Source organism: Triturus cristatus, chromosome 7, assembly GCF_964204655.1.
Source record: "Triturus cristatus chromosome 7, aTriCri1.1, whole genome shotgun sequence".
In the NCBI taxonomy this organism is placed as follows: Eukaryota; Metazoa; Chordata; class Amphibia; order Caudata; family Salamandridae; genus Triturus; species Triturus cristatus.
The window spans coordinates 1,376,530,437-1,376,545,618 of NC_140590.1; positions in this window are offsets into that span (position 1 = coordinate 1,376,530,437).

The following is a 15,182-nucleotide window of genomic DNA, read 5'->3' on the forward strand; positions in this document are numbered from 1 at the left end:
TGTTCTGCCATCGTATCACAAAGACAACCCAGCTCCTTCTCCTAAGGGATCACAAGCAGAAATGAGGGGAATGGGTGTGGTGTAGGAGAGTTCTAGAACTGAAAGTAGTTTCAACCAATCAAAAGTTGTGTTTCATGATCACATGACCTACCGTACGCTTACGGTACGCTTACGGTGCGCTTACGGCAAAAGTACACATGCGCGTAAAAAAGACACGCGCTTGCGCGCATGCGCATAACAGTCACTCCCCGACACTTCCGCGTAACGTGCGCGTGTAGCGTACACGCATACGCGTCCCACGCGGAGTACGCGCGGCTACGCAAATTGCGTAAATATACGCAAACAGCGTAGATAAATTACGGACGTTGCGTAAACCATACGCTTACCGTAAGCTTACGGTACGCGTACTAAAAAAAAAATAAAAAAAGGAAAAAATGTATTGCAAATAAATTTTACATGTTTATTTTATAAAATATATTAAAAAAAACATATTATAGAATTTTAAAAATGTAACCATAGTCTTTAAAAAAGGATAGAAAATTAAAATAAAAATATGTTTAAAAAAATAGAAGAAAAAAAAAATATTAGCATTTAAAAAACCTTGCAAATTCACTGAAAAAACCATGGGTTTCACACACGTTATAGTTAGGAATTAGCATTTAAAAAACCTTGCAAATTCACTGAAAAAACCATGGGTTTCACACACGTTATAGTTAGGAATTAGCATTTAAAAAACCTTAGAAATTCAATGAAAAAACCAAAGGTTTCACACATGTTATAGTTAGCTGGACATTTCACTCGTAAAAAACCAATGAAATTCCCCCGTTATAGTTAGTTCAGCTAACTATAACTCGCGCGCCCGCAATGCACTGCTGATGACGTCACATATTACATCACTCATGACATGGTCAGTGACATCACTCATGACATCACTGATGACATCTCAAATGACATCACTGATGACATCACTGATGACATCATCCTTGTGATAGAGTGGCAGACCTCCTCTTCCCCTAATATAACCTTTGATACACACATTCAAAAATAGAAATTAAAATTTTAAAAACAATGGACATACCAATACCAGTTACAACAACCTATACAGTAATTCTAAGATCCACATACACATCCACTCATTCACCAACAGTCCTATACAGTCACTCATACATGTACTCACTCATCATATGTACTCATACACCTATACATCCTGTTACACAATGCCACTCATCCATAGAGGTACTCACACACATAGTCACTCATGCTAAAAAAGAATCAAACATACATTTACTTGCATATACAGTTATACACACACCACCACACTTACTTCTACGGAAACTTACACATACTTAGTCTTTTAAACAATCACTTATAGAAACACATACTTATTCATACAGGAACTCTTTCAATCTCTCACTCTCACATATACTCGCTTATATACACCAATAGTCACATATACTAGTTTAAAACATATGTAGTTACTCATAAAGACACTATTGAGACAGTCATTCACTCACTAACACACCCATACACTCACTCATCCACCCATAGAGTCCTGCACACATGCTGTCTTCAACACATACAAAGAGTGAGTCATTCATTCATGCACCTATGCACTACGTAATACCCCCACCGAACCATGCAGACACTCAGACTGATACTCATAAAACCAACTAATAACCTATATAGACACCCATGTAGCTACTCACCAACCCATGCAGCCACTTATACACAAAGTGAGAGACTGATACAGATATTTACATATTTAAACATTACTCACTAAGCCATGTATTCACTATGATACACTTAATCAGTCAGTTACACAATCAATTTTTCAAAAACAAATCATCCATTTAGACACTTATATACCCATTTATTCTTCCATCGACCTTGAGATATACATATATAAAACATATTTAATTTTCAGAAACACACACATTCACTGGATGATGTCATCAGTGATGTCATCAGTGATGTCATTTGAGATGTCATCAGTGATGTCATGAGTGATGTCACTGACCATGTCATGAGTGATGTAATATGTGACGTCATCAGCAGTGCATTGCGGGCGCGCGAGTTATAGTTAGCTGAACTAACTATAACGGGGGAATTTCATTGGTTTTTTACGAGTGAAATGTCCAGCTAACTATAACATGTGTGAAACCTTTGGTTTTTTCATTGAATTTCTAAGGTTTTTTAAATGCTAATTCCTAACTATAACGTGTGTGAAACCCATGGTTTTTTCAGTGAATATATATATATATATATATATTACCTACTGGCGGTCGCCAGTAGGTAGTTATAGTTAGGACCAGGTTTCCATAGGAAGAGCATTTTTTGTTTTGCTTATAACTTTGGCGTTGTTTGATGAATTTTCATGAAATTTTCAAAACTAATTCTTTGTTTATATCAGCTCCTATGTTGAAGGTTCGGGGGTGATTCGTCAAGGGGGGGCCAAGAAAAAAGGGGGGTTCCAAAACATGTTTTCTCCATGCAATTTCCATAGGAAACTTTAGACAAGGCTACAGGTCGAACGGGTGAACAGTATTATCCCAAATTTGGCAGGGAGAAGGGTCTCGGTCTAGAAAGCACGCTTTTGTTTATTTGGTGTAAATACGTTCAGTAGTTTTGGAGAGATATCGAAATTTGCAGATATCGATATTTGGGGATTCTGCCATCTGATTGACTGTGGCGTTACGAGCACGAGCTTGTTGCTTATTTGCTGCGAGCTGTTGCAACTAGGAAGTGTTGGCAGTCATTTTGTGATTCCGTTGAAACGAGTATGGGGAAAAAGGGCAAAAAGAGTAGGAAACAGGAGGATAGGAGCACTGTAACCTCTGTGGGGAGTGCGAAGCGAACTAGTCACTCCTACCAGTCTGAAAGTGCGGTGTTGCTCAGAGTGACATGGTGCTGAGATGAGATGCTACTACACTCGGGTATGAAACCGAGAGCCTAAACCGTGAGGTAATTGCTGTAAAGTGATGTGCTCTGGTCTTTGTAGCATACGTGTGGAAGTAGTGTTAGTAGGCGTTTATACCATACAGGGAGTGCGAAGTGAACTACTGAGCTCTACCGTGCGTTTATACGATACCGGAAGTGGGAAGCAAAGTACTCACGCCTACCAGTGTGAAGACTCGGGGATCAAACAGAGCTGATTGCTGTAAAGTGATGGGCTCTGGGCGCTGTAGCATACTGGCCACTGTAGTATAACTGTGTAAGTAGTGTTAGTATGCATTTATATTATACAGGGAGTGGGAAGCGAACTACTCACCCCTACTGGTCTGAAGACTCGGGGATTAAACCGTGAGCTCATTGCTGTAAAGTGATGTGCTCTGGGCGCTGTAGCATACCTGTGGAAGTAGTGTTAGTTTGAGTTTATACAATACAGGGAGTGGGAAGCGAACTACTCACCCCTACCGGTCTCAAGACTTGTGGATAAAACCATGAGCTCATTGCTGTAAAGTCATGTGCTCTGTGTAGTATTCCAATGTAAGTCATAGTAGAATGTTAGTATGTAATGCTACTAGAATGTAAGTATGTAATGTTAGAATGTAGGGCTGTCATGAGGGGAATCTTGGGGAGTTTGTACACAGTGCTGGAGAAGACGGTTGCCTTGGTGTCTGCTCCTGTTGGTGGCTGTTTAAGCTGTCTTCTTTTCCTGCAATAAATCTACTTTGGCGATGAGCGGGAGAAGGTAAAAAGAATGCAGCACTCACCAATATTTTGAGCATCCTTGCGTTTTGCTGAAGACCCGTTTTCTTGGTGAAGCTGTTTCTACTCATCCCAGGGTCGTCGGCTCATCGAACTATGTGATCCTACCTCTGGTAGGATTTATATTTTTTGATTTTGGGCTTCCTCTGCCTCTTCACTACACTCTGGTTGCTGTACTACACATGTGCAAGTAGTGTTAGTATGCGTTTATACTAATTCTGTAGTTATGCAGTAACCAATGCATCATGGCCCTATGGAGTGCCACCTCCCAGGCGCAGATCATACAATGTCCTGGGGAGTTCATCCGCGGGACATTTATGTTTGCTATTACAGGGCGGGAGCATGGCTTCCACCCTTTGATAGCAAATCCTTGTTTACCTCGTTGAAGCGAGAGGAGGAAAACCTTGTATCGCTTCAATAAAGCGGATCCGTACGGTAAAAATGGAGAAACAAAAATGAAGCCGATTCTCACCCGTTCATTTAAATGAGCCCCCTAGTGGGTAATGTTACGGGGCCAATCCTATTATTATATTGCGGGGTCTCTGCAGCACTGGGGACCTTAATCTCACATGTAAATTAGGCGCGGGAGGGCACAGAGATGTTTTGCAGCCTAGGGGATCGCCACCTCCCCGGCTATTGTTTACTAATTGTTCAGGGGACTTCGAGGCCAACTCAAGTCCGGGGATCGGCAACCTCTGGGGCTTTACTTCAATATGCAGGGTGGGCCTAGCCAGTCCTTGAAGCCTCAGTGGCCCTAGGTAGTGACTTATTGGTTCTGTAATCACACGGACAGTACTCATGGTGTTATAAAGTGATACACTCATAGAACCCTTGCAGTTGTAGAATTACCCAGGCTTCATTTATGTAATAGTCTGTTGGTTTATATTTGGTAGGTGCACCGCAAAATAACAAATGTTTTCCCTCATAACCTCCTATCAACCGTCGATTTTCACAATAAACTACAGACAAGTGTTGTCAGAAAAAGAAGACCCATGCACTCACCTATTTATTGGTAAAAAAAATTACTTTTATTAAAACAACACAAATAAATGGAAACAAAACTTTATTCGAACAAACAATAGTAAAACATGAAATAAAATAAGTGGGTGGGACTCCTCCGGAAGCAGCACACAAAACCTGCAAGAGAAAAAAGAAACATAAGTATGTGTGCCATGTCCAAGAGAAAAAGGAAGGTAGTCAGAAAGAAAGGAAGAAAGTTAGAATGGACAGAGAGCGAGTGGGTGGAAGGTAGAAGGGGAGGGAGAGTCAAAAGAACAGAGGGAGGAGGAGACAGAGCGTCGGCCAACTGCACCCAGCCCTCACTGTTCACCTCCCGTCACCCCTGTGTCTGGGACGCTGGGGTCCACGAGAAAGAGTGCGGTCTAGCAAGTCTTTAAAATGAAACAGAGCTATGAATGAGGCCAGAGATTACATTATTATCTACGGCAACATCGCTTGCCTGCACCTGAGCACCCAGGTTGCTGCACCCCAGCCCCTTCCCCCGCACTGTGCTCAATTGCAGCTCCTGCGCACGAGGCTTCACTGCTCACCTGCCACAACCTGTGTGTCCAACGATGTGCCAGTGCAAACTCAAACTCCGGGGTGCCGCTCTTAGGGTGGCACAGCAGGTCTCCAGTCGTGGACGGTGTCTTGATACCATGATGGAAGGCGTCAGAATGCCCAGGGCCTCATCACGGGCTGAGCATCCGCTCCGCCGATTATGGTGCCACTAACTCAGTGTCTGAGAAGGGAGAAATAATATAATGGTGGAAACGTCTTGAGGTAAATGAAGGTTTATTTCAAGCTTAATAGAGAACACCAGTTGAGTGCATCCTTCCTTCTTGAAGTATGATCTACCAACTGTTATTGGTAATTGTGGTTCAAAGAGGAGTTGGAGTGCACGAGAATACACAAGGTTAAATAATAATATGTTATGCCAATGTTCACATACAAAGGAACAGAGCACATGGTAGAAGCATAATGGGTGCATGCAATGCAGTGGCGCAAGCCTGTGTGCATGTACACTTAGTAGTCAGCTCACTACAGTGCCCCAAAAGCCAACGTCACGTGTCTGTAGGGCAGCACTGCCCACTGGCACAGGCCTACAGTATGGTCCAGCAGGTCCTTAAAATGAGACAGAGATGTCACTGAATGAGGTCAGAGATCACATCATTACGCACGGCAACATCGCTTGTTTGCACCTGCGCACCCAGGCTGATGCACCCCATCCCTCCCACCACAACGTGCTCAATTGCAGCCCCTGTGCACCCAGGCCCCACTGCTCACCTGCTGTCATTGTTGTGTGTCCAAACACGACGGCCAGCAGGGTTCACAATTCAGATGTAGTTTTGATTGCCAGGATGGTGTACACCTCATGGATCCGTTTTTTGTTATTGCGCATTGTGATATGTGAGGTGGATGCGGACATATCACCTGAGGCAGTGTGGAAGAACTGGGACATGTGGCGTCGTCGTTATCCTATTTATATGTACGCAAAGTGGGCTGGGCTTGCGTACGCCAGGCCAGCGTAGGGGTGTGAATAATTATTCCGGTGACCTGGGCGTTGTTCAATTCCTGCCTGGGCAGGAAGTGTACTTATGCGTGTGTCTCTGTTGCAGTTTTGACGTCGAGGAATCCGCAATTTACATTAATGTAGCATGTACCAGGAGGGCGGCAACTATCGCTAATGATATGCTGTCAAAAAACATTGAATGGACAACATCACATGTCATTGTCAAGCTGGTGGATATGCGCAGACTTGCATGTCAATGGTGTGCGGTATTATTGAAAGTGTTGCTATCGCAAAGCGCACGCATGTGAATGTGCTCGGATGGAGGGAGGATCAGCAGTAAGGTTACGTCATACACAGTGATAATGCTCATTACAGTCAAGCAATGCATGTCAAACGTGAATCTGAAAGTCTCACATATGACACACTACTATACTGGTAAAGCCTAACAACACAGCATACAGCAACACAAATCTACACATTACTCTTTACTGTTTGTCACATGTGATCTAGGATGTGCACTCTGCCCGTGGCTGATGATACCCCTTCGAGCCACCAATATCCAGGCCGAAAGAAAGCACAATAATGCACACACACACACACACCAGGGGCATCGTGTAACATACATTTGTTTTTTGATGTAACGTTTCAGATGCATGGCCATCACACGTGGAAGGCTACTGTACAGAGCATGATTATTGATAAAGATGATCGTTGCATGTTGTTTGTACTATAAGATATGTGTACACAGCAAAAAACTTTTTTAAAAAAGCTCTCTAAGCAGAACAGGTGTCTCTCATCAAACGCTGTAGAGAGAAAGACTAAAATGGGTGGGGTCCTCCAACTGTTACAATGGGAAATGTTATGAACCAATCAAATGGGTTTTTATAAGGTCACATGGCAATCGCACACCGAGAGTGCAAGGAGGACGCACCCAACGTGATTTTGAGAAAATATATTTACCAGATTATCGCTTGCTCTCATATACACTTTAAACTTGTTTAGATATAGTTTTCAGACATAAAAAAAAATGAGGGATTGGCGTACCCGGTGCGATACCATATGTCTATGACGTAACACAGGGCCTGGCAGCGTGCACTCGTCGCATACGGAATGCGCAGCCGGCGCGACCCCATACGTATATGATGTAACGCGCTGTTTGGTACCCCGCACCCGTTGCATACCAAACTAGTAGCTGGCGCGATGATGTTAGGTGGGACCATGTCATGAGTGATGTAATATATGACGTCATCACCAGTGCATTGCGGGCGCGCCAGTTATAGTTAGCTCAACTAACTATAACAGGCGAATTTCTCTGGTTTTATATGAGTCAAATATCCGACTAACTATAATGTTCCTGAAACCTATGTTTTTTTAGTGAATATATATATATATATATTAATGTATATATATATATATTTCGCAACTGCCAGCATGGGGTCAATATCTCACAGCAAGAAATGCCTTGCCCATGAGACTGGTGCCATCTGGTGACTGGGCACTGCTGACGCCTACGCCAATGCGGTGAGGTCTGTTTTGGCATACTCACCCTTTTTTCCATCGTCCCCCTTCAACCCTGAGCTTGTACCTGTTGATATTTTGTTTTTAATATCGCTAGTCGTCATTGACATTTGTGACTTTTGCCTCGGACCTGGCTACAGTGCACCCTTGTCTTGATCGTTTTAACATTCAATATATACCGGCCACTTCTGCATGCTAAAGTCTGGGATTGTCAGCGGCATTCTGGGATTTGTAGTCCCGGGATATTTCATTCCAGTGATTGGTGATTTTGGCATTTATGCCGACATTTGACATTTGACATTGCACATGCATCGTAATGTTTAAACCCCGGAGTATGGCTCTTAAAATCCCGCTTTTATACTTTTGAGATTGGCTGGTGGAATGGGCTATTCTTCCAGCGTTTCAGAAGGGAATGCGGTTGTTTTAAACAGAGGGGTCAAAGGGCGCTCTATTGCGAAGCTGTGACCAGCGGCAGCGTTCATTTATGGGCAGAGTCTGTTTTCAACTAACATTTTAATGATGTCTAGCAAAATGATGTCTTATTGCATTTTCTTAATTTTATAAATTCAGGCGCTTTGATAGTAAGAAGCTTGGCCGCGCATTTATATCCCAATATTTTTCCCACTTAACTGCACATATTATAATGTCTGCGATGTGAGTCTTTTTCATGCTTGATTTCATGATGGCAATTTATACAAACTGCTTATATTACACAATGTGTGTTTTTATAACATAGCACTTACTTTGCCTCTATCACGAGCTTGCCATTGCAGAGTACATTCTGGCTTTATAATGTTTGACTTACCTGCAAGTATGTCTTCAATGTCTATCATTCTGTCAAGTGGGAGGGAATATATAACAAGTATGTGAAATGAAGCCATTAAGATTGACAAAGGCTTTTGTAAAGCCGAAACGCGTCTCTTCTTCTACCTCATGGGTTGAGGGTGTCCTGAATGAATAAACTGATGCCGTACCCTGACAGCCTCGTGTCCGTGCCTACTGCGATGGTTTCCTCTGTGGGAGTTGGATGGATATATATATATATATATATATATATATATATATATATATATATATATATATATATATATATATATATATATATATATATATATATATTCACTGAAAAAACCATAGGTTTCACACATGTTATAGTTAGCGGAAATTTTACTGATAAAAAACCAATGAAATTCCCCCGTTATAGTTAGTGCAGGCAACTATAACTCACGCGACCGCAATCCTCTGCTGATGCTAATACTGTATTTAGACACTTATTTGCCCATGTCTTCTTCCATACATTTTTAGCTATACATATATTACAAATATTTTTTTTTCATAAAGACACATATGTCATCAGCAGAAGATTGCGGTCGCGTGAGTTATAGTTGCCTGCACTAACTATAACGGGGGAATTTCATTGGTTTTTTATCAGTAAAATTTCCGCTAACTATAACATGTGTGAAACCTATGGTTTTTTCAGTGAATTTGCAAGGTTTTTTAAATGCTAATTCCTAACTATAACGTGTGTGAAACCTATGGTTTTTTCAGTGAATTTGTACGTTTTTTTAAATGCTAAGTTACTTTACGCCATTCGTGGCGTGCGCGCCCACTTAACGCAGTTCGTTCCGTGCGCGCACGGGGCGCTTCGCGCACCGTGCGCGCACAGTGAGCACGCGGTGCGCTTCGCGCACCGCGCGCCCACTTTACGCAGTTAGTGCCCGGTGGGCACGCGGTGCGATGACAAAGCAAGAAAGCACGTCAACAAATCTGTTTCTGCTTTCCTCCGTGACTATGGTATGGGTGCCATTTACCACAACAACTTGCGTTATGACATGCAAGACATTTATAGAGGAGATGGTGTGCACTTCAATGATGAAGGGAACAGAGTCTTCCTTTTGAACCTTAGACTCTGCATCGGTACTTACTTGTAGGTACCACTAAAAAAATGACTTCATAAACACAACAGCTCTTTTTAGAGCTCCCTAATATCTAAACTCTTAAATCTGCTTTTCATTTATTTATTTTTATTTTTTTTACCGTACGCTTACCGTAAGCTTACCGTACGCGTACCCCGTGATTTTTTTAAAAATCAATAAATGTTTTTTTTGTACTTTTCTGTCCTTCTTTGACCCCCTTACAAATGTTAGGGGGTCTGTAACTCTCCTCATTGCCCCCTTTTCTTGTTTTCACTCTTTTTTTTCAGAGTGAAATACACAAAATGGCGGCCGCCGCTTCCTGGTTTCGGCCGATTCGAATGTTTACTAAGATCTAAGAGCCAATCAGAATCGCGCTCGCGCACGCCACCGTACGCTTACGGTAAGCGTACGGTAAGCGTACCGTAAGCGGGCTCAGATATATATATTGATTTAAAGGCTATTTTCTCAGAATCTACTGAACAGATTTACACCAAACCTACAAAAGGCACTTCCTTGACCTAGGGACTACCTCTCTGCCAAATTTCGAGTAATTCTGTTCAGCCGTTCGGGCTGTAGCTCGTTCTAAAGGTCCTATGGAAAAATGCATGGGGAAAACGCGTTTTGGGACCCCCCTTTTATCTCAGCCCCCGCTTGACGGATCCCCCCGAGACTTTCAGGGTAGGAGCGGAGCGTAGCGCCCCACCTATTTTGAGAAATTCGCGAGGATTCATCGACCGGCGCCAAAGTTATTCAAAATAGAATGTTGAGGTTTTCCTATGGAAAAGGGGTCCTAACTATAACTACCTACTGGCGACCGCCAGTAGGTAATATATATATATATGTGAAGAAAAGAAGGATGCCATCGATTGGACCGCACACCAAGGTAGGTTAAGCACAGTTTTAATGCAGGTAGCAGCGTGGATACAAGAAGGTCAGGAAACATTTGCTGAAGCTACCCGACGCGTTTCGGGCTGGACGCCCTTGTTCACAGGTCTTCAGGTTAACAGTTCAAAAATCACAGCGCCCTTTTTATACACAGAAAGTTCCGCCTCCTCAAGTGGAGTGCATCATGGGCTTCGTAGTGCTGCACACCCAAGTGGGTCTAACTGGGAACCCGCTTCTTGCATATATATATACATATATATATTTAAAAATAAATATTTAATACAACTAAATTAATGACATTGATATATTTTATTCTCAATATTTTTGTACTTAGCATTATAAGTATAGGATGTTGATATTTCTGACATTGATGTTGTGGTCACAATATTTGTTCACACCATGGCTGTTTTTTTTACCTATCTACCAAATTCTATTCCCACCTGCCATTGTTTTTGACAGTTTGTCTTAGGTAGTGTTACGCCGTGCATTCATGGCATTTCTTGCATGCTTTTTAACTGCTTACATTTCATAGCTAACGGATGTCCCACTTTATTGAACATTAAGATACATGTTGTACCATGAGAAATAGGTTGTTTCATAAAGCATTTAGACAGTGGAGAGTTCAGAATTCAGCAAGAACTGACCTTTTGTCTCGCATTCACAGTACTTCAAAGTCAGAAAGCATTCTGTGCAATTGTATTCAACACATGAAGAGCTTAAGTAACAGCCATTTGCTTTTGATTATATGATGGGAAATGCCCTTGCTTGTCCTTTCAAATACAACCATTTTAAGCAGACGTTTCATTGTTTGCAAGGAAAATTATGTCTAGCTCAAATTCTTTTATAAAGGTCTTTCAGTAGCCTCCTTGAGGTAAACAAATTTGTCATAGACGGGTAAAGTCAAAGGACAACCTGCTAACCAAAAGGAACATCTGGGGTTTGCAACTTTGTAACAGCATACGATTTATTTGCTTGAAAGAGGGAGATAAAATGTAGATTGTCCATTGCTAGTTTTGGTAGAAACCTGTACCTCTCATCTCTATGGACTTTGCAATATAAACATTAGTCAAAGAGCTGCCTCACTTGCTAGTTGAACAGGATCTGTGAACACAAAGCAATGGTTGAAACATAGTTTAGAAAGCAGAACCATTCACTCAGATTCTGTGGTGTAAAGCACCGAAATCTGACTCCTGCACGGCCAATGGGCCAGATATCCAAAATCCCACATCCAGCAGATATCAAGGGCACAAGACACAAGGGGGCTCATTACGATGGCCGGCAGACATTAGTCAACCTGCCATCGTTGCGTTGTGTGGGGCCGTCTGCCAGTCATGCGGCGGTCTTACCACTGCAATTGGCGGGCGCATTCCGAGCATTTAATATTGTGGACGGTGCTGCTCGCTGCAGCACCGTACGCAATGTTAAAATGTGATGCTGTGCATTTCTATGCACTACACGGTGCCTGCCACACAGTACAGGGAAATGCAGGGGGGTACCATGGTCAGCAACACCTCCCCCCAAAAGAAGGGGGGCCCCAAATCCGTTTTTGCCTGTCTTTTCATGGTGGGATGACCACCGTGAAAAGACAGGCGGAAAGGGATATCACAATCCCTACGGCAGCACCTGCAAGGCACTGCCGCAATGCTGCCCTATGTCTTGGTTCCGCAAGGTGGCCGGAAAAGGACCCCCATGTTGAACCGTGGCGGACAGTCTTTGCGTCATCCATGCTTCCCTGAGGATTCCTTCCGCCATTATAATCTGGTGGGGGGAAAATTGCTGTCAGATGGGGGAGGGCCCGCCACCGCACGGCTGGCTGTGGCGGTCCCTCCGCCATCATAATGAGCCCCAAGGTAAGCAGACACGCAAAGGTAACAAGGCCTCAAATCCCAAGAATGAGGACAGCCACTGGTCTACAGAGAACAAACTACAGAGAACAAACACGGAGGTGAGGCACAAATCCCACAGCTGAGAACCAGCTAGCGCCCAGTAGGCAGACTGGGACAGACAAGGAGGTCTCAACACCCCCAGAATGACTAGAACAGTAGGGAAAATACCAGAACAAAGGTATACCAAGGGGTACATACATACATCTAGTCATCTGCCACAAGGATTGAGGGAAACGCTTCGATAAAGTCAAAAGTGCCTCACTCAAGCACAAGGTAAAGTCACAACAAGAAGAGTGTGGTACAGTCAACGCCAGAGAAGCAGGTGAGTGTTTTTGTTCTATGTATTTACAATTACATAGTTGCTCTGCAAAAGTGAGACAACAGAACCTGTCTCTATTCTTTATTTCTTTTTCATCTAGATTGCATCTATATTCCTGTATGGATTAGAATTGATTTATAAGTGGAAAAGGGGAGTTAAACAGGTAGCAAAAGTCTTTACACCACAGATGCAATTACATGGAATTGTAGAGTCATAGACTAAACCGCTACAAACATGATTTCTCCTCCTCTGTTCTTTAAACACAGGGAACACATTAAACTGGGTTGCATCTTACCTGCTTCACTGGTTACACCGAGGGACACTTCTTCATTTTTCTTCCCTTGTTTCCCCTCTTCCCCTATTACACCAGTTTTGCTTTGACAAGGTTGGGCATGCTTGGTGAGTAGGGGAAGTCAGGACCTTTTCTTCTGAAGCTTGCATATCGTTCCTGCAGAAACAACAGGTGAGATTGAACAGAATGAGAAGCCTACGTTTCTTTTCCACCTGAGCGATATGGAAAAACACCCAATAACCCTTGCATACCAAGCTCACATGATAGGGAACCAACAGAAAGAAACCCAAGCACTGACACCAAGGGCAGACTCCTTACAGCATGGCTTTAGAGATGACATAGGCTTGGGGTCCGGTACTGGGGATACAGGCAGGTTGTTTTCTTCACTCTCCTCTTCTGCTAGTCCAGGTAATCCTGTAATTCATGTTACTAGTCCTCCTGCTATAACATTGGCCCCTCCTGAAAGGTTTATCAGTGACTCCACAAGGCTCACCACTTTCATAAATCAATGTCAAATGCATTAGCATTTGTGCTATCCTATTTTGGCGGAACTGCCGCCACCTGACCCATTCCATTTGTTGATCGTAATGATCCTCTACTTTACGATTATGCTGCCTTTAAGGAAGAGTTAAGGAGGTTGTTAGATAGGCACTCGTTTATGCAGTCTGTTGATCCTGAACTGCTGAATTTGAAACAGAGTACAAAGAATTTTATGACTTATATCTGCAGCTTTAATGGACTAGTGGTAGAAACAGGCTGGGCTGAAGCAAAGCGTATTGCTTAATTTTACAAAGGACTCAAAGACAAATTAAAAGATCTGTTGGCACAAGTGATAAACCCTCCAGAATTATGTAGTGCTCTTATTGATTTGGTGGTGAAATGAGACCACAGTGTAAGTGTAAGAAGGTGAGAGACTCTCGGATAGTGGTGTATAAGGACAAAAAGTTGAACATGAGAAACCAGCAGATGAGCCAGAACCTATGCAAATATGTGGTATTAGGGGACCCCTCTGTGAGGAAGAGCAACAGAGACATAGTGAGAAGAAGTTTGGTCTGTACTGTGGGAAGCAAGGATACTTCTAAAGGAGCTATCCTGTAAAACCTAAAAGACAAAGTGAGTCGGGACATTCTTAAGGCTGAAGCCTTTGGGGATAAGTGCTTCGGGTAGATCAGAATTGATTGTCTCACAATCGGCAGCTCAGAGTAGTTCACTAAGTTCTTTCCAAAATTTTTTTGTTACATCTCATCTGAAGTGGGAAGTGAACTCCATTGAAGTTCAGATCATGCTTGATTCTGGTGCCACAGGGAATTTCAAGGACATACCATGGGCCACACAAATGAAAATCCCTTTTGTAACAAAGGCTAACATGGCAGAAATCAAAACCATTGATGGTAATAAAATCAGGTCCCATCACACATGCTACTGGAGATTTGACCATTTTCATATATGATAAACATAAAGAAACAATATTTTTTTACCTTATTCAATACCCTCAGTTTCCAGCTATATTAGGCATTCATTGGTTAACACAACACACCCCTGACTTAGATTGGAGAAACAAGTCTATGTCATTTCGTTTTGACAACTGTAACCACCATTGTGCCCATGAGACAGAAAGACATTTGGATTTAGTAGTGACCTCTGACACTGTGGTTCCTGATTTGCCTTCTTGCTATCAAGATTTAGCTGAAGTATTCGATAAGCAAAAGCCGTCCACTCTTCCACCACATAGACCATTTGATTGCAGGATTGATGTAGTCTCTGGATCATCGATACCCTGCAGTAGACAGGAGAACATATACTTAAGACAATATTTAGACAAAATGCTATGCATTGGTTTTATTCGATATTCTCGATCACTTGCCTCTTCTCCTCTTTTCTTTATTACAAAGCATAGACTACAAAGCTCTCAATGATATCACAATGAAACATTTTTATTTCCAATTACCCTTAATTCCATCTTTACTTGATCAAGTCAAACATGCCAAGATCTTCACTGAACTAGATCTGCAAGGGGCATATCATTAGGCCTGGAAGGTGAACTCCGCTCACTTTGTGGAGTTTTTCGCACTCCTGTGCTCCGGGAAGCACGCGAGTTCTGACAACTCTGCTCCGCTAGCTCATGCTCACCAACGATAAGTTGGTG